The sequence below is a fragment of the Schistocerca nitens genome, chromosome 2, assembly GCF_023898315.1.
Source record: "Schistocerca nitens isolate TAMUIC-IGC-003100 chromosome 2, iqSchNite1.1, whole genome shotgun sequence".
NCBI classification, from domain to species: Eukaryota; Metazoa; Arthropoda; class Insecta; order Orthoptera; family Acrididae; genus Schistocerca; species Schistocerca nitens.
This window is the reverse complement of record NC_064615.1, coordinates 351,533,559-351,549,291: the sequence shown is the minus strand read 5'-3', so window position 1 is coordinate 351,549,291 and position 15,733 is coordinate 351,533,559.

Sequence of the window (15,733 nt, the reverse complement as noted above, 5' to 3'; positions counted from 1 at the left end):
GAGTTCTCCACTAGCGCCTCAACAGCTCCCAACTGCACATCTTCCACCACCATGTCCATTGACGTCACCAATCTTTAGCCAATGCAATCTCAAGGACTTCCTCGCCACATAACGCACTTTTAACGACACTTTGATATACCGTGTGCAGTTGAAGTGGAATGAAAATGAACTGGAAACATAAATGTAAATGGAACTGGACCACTACTCCTACTCAAATAATTCTACAATTAATTTATATACGTTACTTGAAACATTATTTGATACTGTGACTACTGACGCTAATTATTATTCCTTTAAACATAGATGTATGATTCACATACACAGGGATGGGGGAGGAAGAGATGGACAGAGAGAGTGGGGAGAAGGTACCGCACAGAGAGAGGTGGAGGAGTAAATGGACAAACAGAGGAGGGTTAGGAGATGGGCAGAGAGAATGGGGGTGGGGAGAACAGTTTAGGATGTATTTCCAATTCCGATGCATATTTAGTAATTGCAAAGTATTGCCGGGTTCGTCAGTATTTTTATAAAAGCATGTTTTTGTGGAATTAATTATAGTACTATAAACTCGAAACAACACAAAAGATAGCAAACGCTCCTGTTACTACATTATGTCGGCTATAGCGTAAAACATAGTACTGCCGTTGTGGTTATACAGGGTGGTCAGAAACAGTCTGAAAATGCTTGTAACGGTGTTGTAGGAGAGCTTGTGCTCAGAAATAATTGTTCAGAAAAAAATTCAATACGGCGCGCCGTTTCCGAGTTATTTAGCCTGAAGTTAGTCAATCAGGTCGCTGCGAGCGGAAATTTAAGCGGCTCCACTGATGCAATTTGCGTCAGTTGTTCTCACAGCGTACATGAGTGCGCACGAGACTGCCCAGCCTCTGGCACGGGTCAGATTCTCACTATCGTTCCATGTCCAGTTTTTGTATTGCTCGCTTGCTCGTTTTTAGGAAATCAAACGAAGAAATTTTTGGCGACACCATCTCTGCCGGGTTGCTTTAATTTTGGCCCCCAGTGGTCTGATTGTCTAACTTGAAAGGCGCAACGAGTCGAATTTTTTGTTGACAGTTTTTTATCAGCGCAACTTACCATGCAACACCCTTACAAATTTTTTATACTGTTTTTGGCTACTATGCACCTTCATTATTAGCGAATACATTACAAAAACTAAGTTGAAGTAATAGTGATATATTTTTTTATGTTATCTCGTCTAATGTATTATTGTGCCTTCTATGAAACACAGACTAACGCCATGGGAAGAATTTAAAAGCAGAAAATCTAAATGAAAACTCTATTTTATCTCATTAATTCGTTAAATAACAATTTGTATTGTAAAATTTAATAGTATCCAGCAAGGGCGCCGATACCCAAGGGGCCGGCCGGAGTGGCCGTGCGGTTCTGGGCGCTACAGTTCGCAGGTTCGAATCCTGCCTCGGGCATGGATGTGTGTGATGTCCTTAGGTTAGTTAGGTTTAATTAGTTCTAAGTTCTAGGCGACTGATGACCTCAGAAGTTAAGTCGCATAGTGCTCAGAGCCATTTGAACCATTTGATATCCAGGGGCAAGGAGGGGGTCGCGGGAACACCTCCCCCCCCGCCCCCACCCCCCCCCCCCCCTCTGGCCGTCGCTTTCAGTCGCTATTGGTCTTCGAAATTATTAAAAATACTCCATACTTCAGATCTAAGTCGCCTCCTAAAAACTATCGTATGGGCTCGCTTGGTATCAAGTGATCAAACTCAAAAGCTTTGTTGATTAGAAAATGCTCTAAATGCTATTTTTGAGGGTTAATTATTAAAAAATAGAGGCCATGTGGTCAGCTGGTCTTAATTGGTAAAAATATCGGGTCTTAATTGGTAAAAATATCGAGGCGCCCTTTCGGGGTAATGCCTCTTTATCATTTTTTGTTTCTCTGTTTGGCAACCTGTTTCATCGACTGTGTTCTCTGTTATATGAGTATACTGGCGAAAAACTAAAACACGTCGAGGAACACATTTTTCCCCTTGACACTCAGTGGTCTTCGAGTCCCATTCTTTCTTTTATTTCTGATTTTAATTAATGGGTCTATGTATTTTCAGCATTGGTCGTATTGTTTCTTATGTTTGGCATTTGAGGGACAGTGTGGCGAGTTCCAGCCCCTCAAATGCGGCCGCAGATCCACTCAACAGGCGGTCAGGATGAGAACCAGCGATCTTTCCCAAGAGTAAAAGACGGCCGGGGCGAGGTGGCCGCGACCCCTCTCCCTTTTAACGTCGAGGCGAACAGAAACGTGCACTCTACCTGCAGTCAGGTCGATAGAGCGATCACGGGCTTGCAGTACATACTTCACCTCACAATTATCACAAAATTTCCCCTGGAAGGGTCTACATCACAGGTTCAGACTGTGTATCTGTAGATACTACACTGATGATCCAAAACAATATGACCATCTGCTTAATAGCTTTTTTGTCCGCCTTTGGAACGTAATACATCACTGACTCTGCATGTCAAGGTTCCGGCAGTTTTTTGGCAGGTTTATGGAAGTACATGGTATTAGATGTATATCTACAGGTCATGTAATTCGCGTAAATAACGGGCCGCTGATTTGCGTAAGCGACGATGGCGTCGATAGCGACCCAGATGGGTTCCGTAGGATTTACGTCAGACGAATCTGGTCGCCGAGACATCAATGTGAATTCACTATAATTCTCAAAGCACTATGGCATGGTTCTGTCTCCGAGACACGGAGCATTGTATGCTGAAAGATGACATCGCCGTTGGGGAAGACATCAAGCACGAAGGGATGTGGGTGGTTCGCAGCTGTCAGCGTATCTTCGATTACTACCGCAGGTCCCGTGCAAACGCAGGAAAATGTCTCCCACAGGACAATTCTACTCCCACCAGCCTGCGTCCATGGCGCGCTGCACATGTCGAGCCGCCGTTCACCACGATGGCGGCGTTTGTGGAGACGACCATCGACCTAATGTAGCAAACGTGTGATTCACCTGAAGAGCCGACACGTTTCCACTGATAGACGGTCGAATCCCTATGGTCCCGTGGCCACTGCAATCATAACTGACGATATCGTCATGTCAACATATGAACACGTAGGGGTGGTCTGCTGCGGAGCGCCATGTTCAGCAATGTACGATGAACGGTGTACTCACAAGGGAACCTGCCCATCGCACCCCCCTCAGATTTAGTTATAAGTTGGCACAGTGGAATGGCCTTGAAAAACTGAACACAGATCAATCGAGAAAACAGGAAGAAGTTGTGTGGAACTATGAAAAAATAAGCAAAATATACAAACTGAGTAGTCCACGTGATAGATAAGCAACATCAACGCCAATTATAGTTCAGTAGCACCGTGGTCCCGTGGTTAGCGTGAGCAGCTGGGGAATGAGAGGTCCTCGGTTCAAGTCTTCCACCAATTGAAAATTTTAATTTTTTATTGTCAGTTTGTGTCAGACTCTTATGTTTTCATCGCTTTTTGGGAGTGATTATCACATCCACAAGAAAACCTAAATCGGGCAAGGTAGAAAAATCTTTTTACCCATTCGCCAAGTGTACAAGTTAGGTGGGTCGAAAACATATTCCTGTCATGTGACGCACATGCCGTCACCAGTGTCGTATAGAATATATCAGACGTATTTTCCTGTGGAGGAATCGGTTCACCTATGACCTTGCGATCAAATGTTTTCTGTTCCCATTGGAGAGGCTCGTCCTTTCGTCTACTAATCGCACGGTTTTGCGGTGCGGTCGCAAAACACAGACACTAAACTTATTACAGTGAACAGAGACGTCAATGAACGAACGGACAGATCATAACTTTGCGAAAATAAAGAAAGTAAAATTATAAGTCGACGGAAGACTTGAACCAAGGACCTCTCGGTCCGCAGCTACTCACGCTAACCACGTGACCACGGCGCTCCTTGACTTGCACTGACCTTGACGTTGCCTATCTTAGCATGGACTACTCAGTTTGTATATTTTACTAATTTTTTTCATAGTTCCACACAATTTCTTCCTGTTTTCTCGATTGATCTGTGTTCAGTTTTTCAAGGCCTATCCACTGTGCCAAGTTATAACTAAATATGAGGGGGGTGCGACGGGGAGGTTCCCTTGTCAGAAACACTAGGGCGAGGAGTAGCATTATGCTCTTTCACCAGATATGCCACAGATCACCATCTACCCTACATTACAGAGCGGACAAGCCTTCAAACCCCAAATTATGTGAAGAGTCATGGACTTCCAAACATTTAGCGCCTAGTGGAGTTCCACTGTCCTTCTACCTGCTTCCGTAGATGCTCACGACAGTAGAGTGTGAACATTCGACAGCTTCGCCGTTTTCGTTCACAAACTCTGCATAATAGTTATCTGCCCTTTGCAAAGGAGCTTATTTCAATGGATTTCCCCATTTGCAGTCCATATCTTCGCTAGAGTGATCACCCGTCCATGTCTGCGTTACTCACATAGTTTTCCTACCGCGTCATGTGTGCCCATAACGCCGCCAGTCTGCATCGAACTTCGTGGTGGGCAGTGATCCCAATGTTTTGACCTATCAGTGTATGTCATCAGTACTGTGGCTGTACGCCAGTGGATTTCTGTTCCTATATATGCGCAATATGTTACATTTATTTACGCTCAGGGTCAACTGCCAGTGTCTGCACCATTCATCAGTCCTCTGCAATCATTCTACAAATCGATGCTGTGTTCTGGCGTTTCTATATTGTTATAGACAACCGCATCATCTGCGAATAGTTTTAAAGAGCATCCGACGCTTTCTACTAGACCACTTATATACATTATAAACAGTAACGGTCCTACCACACTTCGTTGGGGTACTTTGGAAACTACGTCTATCGATTTCGTTCCGTTAAGAGTGACGTGTTTAGTTCTATCTACTGCGAAGTCTTGAATCCAGTCGTCAATTTGGGCAGATACTCCGTAAGTCTTATTTTCTTTGACTAAACGACAATGCGAGATGGTGTTAAATGCCTTCCTGAAATCAAGGAACACGGCATCAACCTTAGCGCCGTTAACTGCAGCCCTATGGATCTCATGGAGGAACAGAAAGAGTTGAGTTTCGCAAAATCTATGTTTGCGGAATCCATGTTCATTTTTATAGAGGAGATCTTCGTTCTCCAAAAACGGCATAAATCTTGAACATAAAACATGTTCCATAATTCTGCAACAGACTGACGCCATGTGGCCCTTCTTGAAAACGGTAATGACCTGCTCTTTTTTCCAAGTGTCAAACATCCGGGAATTCCCAACACAAACTTTTTATTTTTTCCTGCATCTGACGATCCATGTGCCCCAACTGTACAGCTAAGCTCTTTTTTTTTCCTTTCCTTGCCTTCCTGTGGCTCGTCCAATACTTGCTGTTATAGTAGCACCAGGGTCCTATGGATGAAAAAGGAAAAACCTTCCTGTGGTTTGAACTTTAACAAAAAAACTTCTTGCTCCTCAGTCACTAACAAGACAAATCTTACCGATAACATCTGCCTCAAAAATACAGGTAATAGCCAGTTTGCCAACAACCCACATTCGCACCTTCCAAGCAAAATTTTTTATCATAAACTTCACAAGCACTACCCCTTTTACCTTGACGTTAGACTGATTAACAGGTTTGTACCCCATGATAAATTTCTTTCAGTTTCCTCCATTTACACATTAGCTTATTTGTGCAAAATCAGTCATAATCTATCGCCAGAATTTTATTCCCTGACTCTAGCAAAGCGCTAAGAGGTTCATCGTTAATGGTGCAACACACAAATGTTAAGTTTTGTAGTTCTCTAACAAGTCACCATTAAGCTTTCCTGTTGGTAACTTAAATGTTTTCACATCGGTCATATTGACCGCTCTAGCTTTTTGTTCGAACTCTACAAAGAAATACAGAAACCTAATTACTTCCTTAATCGAATCTAGCGATAAATCTCCGCACTCCGCCAAACACCACTGCATTGGGTTCGGTAGCTTGGCAAATGCCATATCTGACCTCGCAAGCTCCCTCAGCTGACACTGTTCACATTGTCCAACTACATTTCCTGTCTCACTCTCTGACAGGCTTTCGTTAAGAAGCCAGACACCAGCCCTCTAACGCATCCTTTCATTCTTCCCCACACACACCAAGTGCTCCAAGCGGTCTGGCTTATTGTCTTCTCATTATCTATAAGCATAACACTGCCTAATCCTTCAATATTTAGTAAAATTTCTTCCAGAGCGGTGCAAACAGCAGCGAAGGCTAAACTCCCCCCCCCCCTCCCCCTCCAATCCATCTTTTCTATGATGTTCCGTATTGTCGGGAGCTCAATGTTTTGTCTTAACTTATCGACCCGTGCCGTTGCGTTTCCTTTCGGTTCCATACCTCTCCTCTGCAGTTCTTAACCTTCCTCACCTCTCCTAAAATACGCTCCATTCCTAACACCTCTGGAAGGCATCCTATAACAATCAACGAGACAATATAAGATTCCAGTAAATAATTATATCACAAGATCTTAGTGGTATATCTCTCCAACTAATCAACCACTCTGTCTGCTACGACGATTTGTGGCGTTAATGAGACGAAACCCTGTTGACAGTGGGCTGATTAGGGAAAAGGTTAGACGCACAACCGAGGTTCCAACAATTTATGTTTTTAAAATGATAATCTGCTCTTCGCCAGAGTCGCTAATCTAAATCGATTTCACCATTTGCAGCCCCTATCTTCGCTAGGATCATCCCCCGTTTGTGTCTGCCACGCTTACATACACTATTGGCCATTAAAATTGCCCCACCACGAAGATGACGTGGTACAGAAGCGAAATTTAACCGACTGGAAGAAGATGCTGTGATATACAAATGATTAGCTTTTCAGAGCATTCACACAAGGTTGGCGCCGGTGGCGACACGTACAACGTGCTGACATGAGGAAAGTTTCCAACCGATTTCTCATACACAAACTGCAGTTGACCGGCTTTGCCTGGTGAAACGGTGTTGTGATGCCTCGTGTGAGGAGGAGAAATACGTACCATCACGTTTCCGACTTTGATAAAGGTCGGATTGTAGCCTGTCGCGATTGCGGTTTATCGTATCGCGACATTGCTGCTCGCGTTGGTCGAGATCCAATGACTGTTAGCAGAATATGGTATCGGTGGGTTCAGGAGGATAATACGATACGCCGTGCTCAATCTAAAAGGCCTCGTATCACTAGCAGTCGAGATGACAGGCATCTTATCCACATGGCTGTAACGGATCGTGAAGCCATGTCTCAATCCCTGAGTCAACAGATGGGGACGTTTGCAAGACAACAACCATCTGCACGAACAGTTCGACAACGTTTGCAGCAGCATGGACTATTAGCTCGGAGACTATGGCTGCGGTTACCCTTGACGCTGCATCACAGAGAGGAGCGCCTGCGATGGTGTACTCAACGACGAACCCGAGTGCACGAATGGCAAAGCGTCGTTTTTTCGGATGAATCCAGGTTCTGTTTACTGCATCATGATGGTCGCATCCGTGTTTGGCGACATGACAGGGAACGCACATTGGAAGCGTGTATTCGTCATCGCCATACTAGCGTATCACCCAGCATGGCATTTTGGGGTGCCAATGGTTACACGTCTCGGTCACCTCTTGTTCGCATTGACGGCACTTTGAACAGTGGACGTTACATTTCAGATGTGTTACGACCCGTGGCTCTACCCTTCATTCGATCCCTGCGAAACCATATATTTCAGCAGGATAATGCTCGACCGCATGTTGCTGGTCCTGTACGGGCCTTTCCGGATACAGGAAATGTTCGACTTCTGCCCTGGCCAGCACATTCTCTAGATCTCTCTCCAATTGAAAACGTCTGGTCAATGGTGGCCGAGCAACTGGCTCGGCACAATACGCCAGTCACTACTCTTGATGAACTGTGGTATCGTGTTGAAGCTGTATGGTCAGCTGTACCTGTACACGCCATCCAAGCTCTGTTTGACTCAATGCCCAGGCGTATCAAGGCCGTTAATACGGCTAGAGGTGGTTCTTCTGGGTACTGATTTCTCAGGACCTATGCACCGAAATTATGTGAAAATGTAGGATGCTGAGGCTAATTGCTGTGCTGACGGAGCTACTGCCGTCGTATTGAAATGGAATCATACGCCTCAGAACTCGGCGGTCTGAGTAGCACGGAGTCGGTGCCAGCAGCTGATGAACCGCACCGCCTCTGCAGCCGCCCTGGGCGCCGGTGTCGTGACGTATCGTGACGCAGCTGTCCGTAAAAGGCACCTGCTGCAGGCGGCGGCGGCGGCTCCTCTGCCTCTGCCGTTGTTCCTCGTTCCTTGTTCCCTGTCCCCGAGGCGCCGGCGGTATATATATATATATATATATATATATATATATATATATATATATATATCAAGCCGCCATCACGGATCTACGACATGATAACTGAATTTATAGCGGCTATTACTCTGAATTATGAGTCTGTTGGGCGGCCGGCCGCCACAGCTATATAGACGCTCAACTCTCTCCCAATACTCCCCCATTTTTATGTCCTCTTTGATTTATTTCCGTAGGCTATCTGCTTTAAATACGAAAACAACATAATCGAGGCATTCTTCCGACTGCAGTACGGATATCGATACTGCAGTAGTACACGCGGCCGTTTGTCTCTTGGTTATGATACGCAACTCGATGAAAACTTTGTTACGTTCCGGAGTCTAACGTCCGAACACTTTTTTAGGTCACCGTCGTCAAGTCTTAACGTGAGCGATGGTCGTTGGATTAATCATTACTGGATAATTACGAGTCGTTCCCCGTCTGCTCCAGTTTTCCTCTATGCAGGAAAAGAAATCAAACGTATTTTACTTCCATCTTTTAACAGTGTAAATACCAAATTCTGATTTCCAAGAGAAACCTATTACAAATATGGTGTAGCACTATGTTTTATGCAGGAGACGCTTCCTACCTTCTAGGTACCTGAAAAGACAAGAAAGTCGAAAAACGCCGACTTTATTTATTCAACGAATAGTATTATCATCTTCTAGTCTATGTAATCAAGTCATATTGCCTTGCTGCAGTGAGACTTTATAAAATACCATGAAACATTCAGCATTCTACAAAGTTTTGGTAAATGTACTTGAATGATTGTCAATTCCCAATAATAATATGAATCTTTTGAACTTTACGTTAAGCATATTCATCATCAAAGAAACCGGACAAGTACGACCACGACGCGCGATCTGAGGGTTGTGCAGACTTCATTGTGTATATAAATATTATAATAATTTCGCGTAGCTCAACAGCCTAGTCAAGTCTTCCTATTGGATGCCACCTCGGCGAATTCTGTGTCCCTAACCTACCCTAGTTATCAAACTGGGGAGAGGGGAGTTTAACGTGGAATCCGAACCATGTGTTTCTGGCAGCTCCTCATATCGTTGAGAGACGAAGGCTAGGTTAAAAATAAGAATGACAAAACCATAGTCTGATCGAGCTTCGGTCCACGACCTCTTCATTTCCACGCACGTGTATAACCGCTAGACCACCAATCCCGACATTTATACACATACCTGTTGATCTATAGGACTTTAGTGACTGAATTTTCGAGTATTATGTGACATAAATGGCCACATCTGATGATGCATTGACTTAGAAACTTAAATTACTTATACCACCAAGAGACTGTAGCCCTTAACCCGTCCCAGAGAAAAAGGGATCCTAACAGATGGAGCGAAGACAGACGGAAAAAAGGGCAAAAAATATTTGTTTTATATAATATAATTACAAAGTAATCATTTCAGGACTTTTTTCCTATACTTGTACTGTGAATTCTTTCTTTTGGCCAAATTTTATGATCAACGGGATGAGCCCTGAGGCTCTGATGAGTGAGTTTGCGAATAATAAAATATGTGACATAAACAGCCGTATCTTTTTATTGCGGTTACTTACAACCTTGAATTTTCCAGCCGTCAAGCGACCGTAGACCTTGGTACCTGACACGAATTTCAACCTGGTATGTCTATCCGTTCCTAAGAGAAGGGCTTCTTTTTAGTTCAGGGAGTCTCGGGAAACTATAGAAAGGGTGCCATTCTAAAATGGTGCAAAGCAAACACAGGACGAAAGTAGATCTAGCAACAGTCATTATTGTAGAATGTCGAAAGTACTTGAGCTTCAAGCGCTGATAGAAGCCACTGGAACTCAAACCTTTATAGGTACTGAAAGCTGGCTAAAGCCGAAATAAGTCGGCCCAAATTTTTACAAAGGACCTAACCGCCTTCTTAAAGGATAGACTACATTCGTTTGGTCGTAGGGTGGCTATTGCTGACAGAAGTAATTTACCTTTTAGTGAAACTGAAGTGATAGTTCCTGTGAGTAAGTATGGGTAGAGGTTATATTTCACATCTGGACTTAGTTAATAACTGGTTCCTTTTACCGACACCCCGACTCAGATAACAGAGTTGCTGAACAGTTCAAAGGAAACTTAAGCCTTTTGTCAACTAGGTACTCTACTCATACAATTACGGCTAGTGGTGACTTCAATCTGCTTTCGATATGTTGGGAAAAATGCATGTTTAAAGTCAGTGGTAAGCATAAGACGTGAACAGAAATCTAATTCAGAGCTTTCTGAGAAAATTATTTTGAACAATTAGTTTAGGAGCCCACTGGAAGTGTAAATAGTTGCGAAAAAATACACGGCCTCTTAGCAACAAATAATCCTGAGCAAATAGGGAGCATTATGAAATATATAGGCATTAGTGAGCACAAAGTCGTTGTAGCGACATTGAACATCGTAACATCCAAACCCACCAAAAATAAATGCGATATAGTTGTATTTAAAAAAGCAGTTATAAATTCGACTGACGCCTTCCTAAGAGACAGTCTCCACTCCTTCCAATCTGACTATGTAAGCGTAGATTAGATCTGGTTTGAATTCAAAGAAATAGTATTGACGGCAACTGAGAGATAAAATTAACAAGGGAGACAACTATTAAGAGGTGGTACTGATGACCCACGATGCACAAAATTGAACACTGTTGCAAAAACCACGATAAAAGCATGCCAAATTTAAAAGAACGCAAAATTCCCAAAACTGGCGAATTTCTACAGGAGCTCGAAATTCATCGCGAACGTTAATGCGAGATGTTTTTAATAATTTTCACAACGAAACTGTCTCTAAATTTGGCACAAAACCCAAAAGAGTTTCTGGCCATATGTAAAGTATACCAGCAGCAAGGCACAATAAATACCTTCCCTGCGCGATAACAGTGGTGACGTTACCGATGACAGTGACAATAAAGCAGAGTTACTAAACATCATTTCCAGAAATTTCGTCACCGAAGAAGACGAAATAAATATTAGTAATTCGAATCAAGAACAACTACCAACATGAGTACTTAGAAGCAGATATCCTCCGTGTGGCGAAACAGGTTAAATCACTTAATAAAAGCAAGTCCTCTGGTCCAGATTGTGTTCCAGACAGGTTCTTTCCAGAGTATACTGATACAATAGCTCCATTCTTTGCAATCAAATATTACCGCTCACTCGTAGAAAGATCTGCATAAGCCACACGATTACTCAAAAAAGGAAACACGAATAATCCGCTGAAGTACAGACCCATATCAATAACATTGATTTACAGAGGCAGTTTGGAACATATACTGTGTGAGAACATCATGAATTAGGTCAGAGATAACGATTTATTGACAAATAGCCAACACGGATTTAGAAAATATCGTTCTTATGAAACACAATTAGTTCTTTGTTCTCATTAAGTAATGAGTTGCTATCATCAGAGGATTTCAAATTGATTCCATATCTTTAATTTTCCAGAAGGCTTTTGACACCGTTTCTCACAAGCGACTTTAAATCAGATTGCATGCCTATGGATTATTGTTCCACTTATCCGCCATTCTGTGCTACTGGTCAGGGCGCCTAACTGCCATGCAGTGGGCACGGGTTCGATACCCGACCGGGTGGGAAATTATCTCCATTCTGGGACTGAGTGTTATGCTATCCTCATCATCATTTCGTCGTCACCGACACGCAAGTAGTTCAATGTAGCGTCAACTGAAACGACTTACATCTCGGCGGACGAACTTCCTAGGGTTAGGACTTCCGAGCGGCAATGCCATGCTATCATTTCACTTCATCATTTCAGTTGTGCGGCTGGATAAGTGATTTCTTGTCAGAAAGACCACAGTCCGCAGTAACTGACGGAAAGTCATCGAATCGAACTGGGGTAATGCCTACCTGGCGTTCCCTGGTAAAGGCCCTCTGCTGTTCCTGCTCTGCATAAACGATGTAGGACACAATCTGAGCAGTCCTCTTGGATTGTTTGCAGTTGATGCTGTCATTTACCGTCTTGTAATCTTATCAGAAGATCAAAATGATTTAGACATCTGAATAGCGCAAAAAGTGGCAGTTTAATAATGAGAAGTGTGAACTGCACATGAGTACTAAAAGGTATCCGCTAAAATCACACCGGTAAATCACATAAATCTAAAGGCTATAATTTCAGCTAAGTACTTGGGGATTTCGATAAAGAATAATTTAAATTGTAACGATCACATAGATAATTTTGTGGGGAAAGGAAACCAGATACAGCGATTTATAGCCAAACACTTAGAATATGCGATGGGTCTACTAAAGATACTGTTTACACTACGCTTGTCCGCCCACTTCTGGGCTGTTGCTGTGAGGTGCAGGATCCACGTCAGATAAAATTGACGGAGAACATCAAAAAATTTTAAGGAATGGCAGCTCGTGTTGCATTATCACGAAACAGTGGACAGAGTGTTACGGATATGATATGCGAATTGCGGTGGCAATCATTAAAACAAAGGCGGTTTTCGGTGCCGCAGCATCTTATCATGAAATTTCAATCATCTTCTTCTCAGAGTGTGAAAATATTTTGTTGCTGCCCACATACACAAGGAGGCACGATCATCAGAATAAAATAAGAGAAATCCGAGCTCGTACGGAAAGTTTTTAGTGTTCGTTTCTCCCACGCGCTGTTCAGGAGAGCAAAGGTAGAGAGATAGTTTGAAAAAAAAAAATGGTTCAAATGGCTCTGAGCACTATGGGACTTAACATCTCAGGTCATCAGTCCCCTAGAACTTAGAACTACTTAAACATAACTAAGGACATCACACACATCCATGCCCGAGGCAGGATTAGAACCTGCGAATGTAGCGGTCGCGCGGTTCCAGACTGAAGCGCCTAGAACCGCTCGGCCACCAGCGGCCGGCAGATAGCTTGAAGATACTTCAGCTGCCAGGTACTTAATTGTGAATTGCAGAGTAATCACCTAGATACAGATGTTAACAGTCGGACAGACAGCGGACAACAAAGTGATGCTATAATGATTCCGTTTCTCTGACGGACGTACGGAGCCCTGAAAAATCACGACGCATTTCCATTCCGCAGTTGTTAACATGGTGCCAAACATTGTACACACTCATAATGCAACATAGAAAAGTGTCTTGACTTTTTGGTGATGAACATCACTCGAAAGGAACAGGATTGGTAGGTGATCTATATCACAACCGGTTCCAGACTGGGTAGCAAAGCAGTTCGGCACTCGACGCTACTTTGCAGGGACGAAAATTACAGTTAACTTCCTCGTGGTTGATGGGGCACATGTGTCCCATTAAACTAACACAATACTGCAAGTGTTGGAACGTCGACCTCCAAACGTATCTAGTGGTACTGTCTATCGAGTAACTTTCTGAACTTGGAAAAAATTACTATGGACTATGTGGTGGATATATAGAAGGCTGTGCGCGATCAAATGGAACGGGGTTTCACGAAAATGAGATTAAACCACCGTCTTCTCCCTTCCAAGAATGTCTTAAGCAACTAGCCGTATTTTCTTAGTCTGAAGCAGCCAACCGTAATTTCTTTTATATCATATAGGTTGTTTTGAAGCATTACCACACCATTCAGTAATTGTGCTGGTTTGTGCATAATTTGAATTTATTGGGACCAAACCGAATTTTGTAGAATGTAGAAAATATCGGTATGTGATATGTCAGAACTAAGTCAATATTTTATACTGAAAATTTGAGTGCGATATTTCACGTTTTCCACTGTCATAAGAATAAATGCGTTTGGGTGCTGATTTGTTACTCTTTTTCACGCAGTCCACATCCTGCTAAAATCGTTATACAAACTAAACTTTCGAAATTCTTAATTCGAATGATAATATGGACCTTTCATTTCTCATATATGTGTAAAAAATTTTTAAGTACTAAAAGGTTAACGTGTTCGAACTTGGAGAACGGAAGGGACTGCTCGAGAGTCTTTTTGTACCGCTCGTTATGTCATGTAGCGTTTCAGCTGCTATGTGGCATGTGGTAGTATTATTATAGACGAAAAAAAATAGCCAAAAAGATAATTTTGAGGTTATCCATAAATACAGAAAAAGTAACCTGCAGACTGTTTGTAGCAACGACAAAGCTACGACATATTCAGGATTATGGCTTTTTATGGAATTGCTAAACACCGCTACAACGATTTATTCCTGTTAATCTCTCCCATAACATAGTGTGACAGAAGCATGAGAGAATGCGTTAGTTCAGAAGAATAGGGTTAATGATTCTAGGGACACACCACAGATGGGTATATTTTCATGTTCTTAACAAAAAAAAAGCTCGTAAGAGTTTCCATTTTTCTTCGTGTTCACGTAAATCTGATTTCACTGAGAGGCACCCAATTTTCAATGTCGGGCGGTACTGTACCGTTTCACCACCGGCTACCCATGCAGAAAAAAATGGCACGGTACTTTCCTTGCAATGCGAGGGTAGTTCCGAACATTTTTTTAAGAAAGCTGTATTAGAACAAACGTAGCAAGTCATCATAATAACCAGGAGGAGACCTTAGCCCCTGGTGATCTCAAATAGACGACCAAATGCTGTTACTTTACCAAATTATTGACACAGTTGTTGCATTATTGTACTCTCAACAATCCAGAGTAACGTACACATAGAAATTTACAACAATATACATGACAAATAAAACATTACATCATACAAATAAAAATAATGTTGAGATTAAAATTTGCTTATTTACTGGGATCTTCGTTATTTTTATGAGTAATCCAAACTTCACTAATTCTATGACAAATAAAAAAAATACTAATTGTGCTCATGAAATTTTAAATAGCTCACAGTCCAAACACAGAACAAGTCATCCGACATTCATAAATTGCGTTGTAATAATCTTTTACACGGCAATGTCTAAATACAAAACAAAATCAACAAAAGAAAAAAATTGCGTACACTAGTTCCATGTATAATGTCAGGCTCCATACCATTACTCTAAAATATACATCAAACCTACAGAGAAATAAAACTGAGAAGAAAAACAATGATATATACCACAAGTTACATACTGGTTACGTAATATAGTTCATCTAAGACATTATGTCATACCTCATTAACTATCATCACTTAAGCAATTGCCACCACTACTCGACTGTGAGTTTAACCTTATCCTTGTCCACCAGTACAAATACCTGCTGCTGAGCTAGTCAGTCCATCAACTTTGATCAATACATGCAGTAAATAGTTAGCAATAAGTGATTGAATCCACCAGTAGCTCTCGTATCTTACTCTACTGCTCATTTCTCTGTTGTTACGCATTTAGACGACAAGAACTTGCATTTCGACTAGCCTTCATTAGACTTTAGTGTGAAATATCACCACTGTGATAATGAAAATAAGTGGCTTCAGTCAACACACCAGCAAGATCATTACTGTCCACGACATCAAAATGCATCAGTTAATTCCGA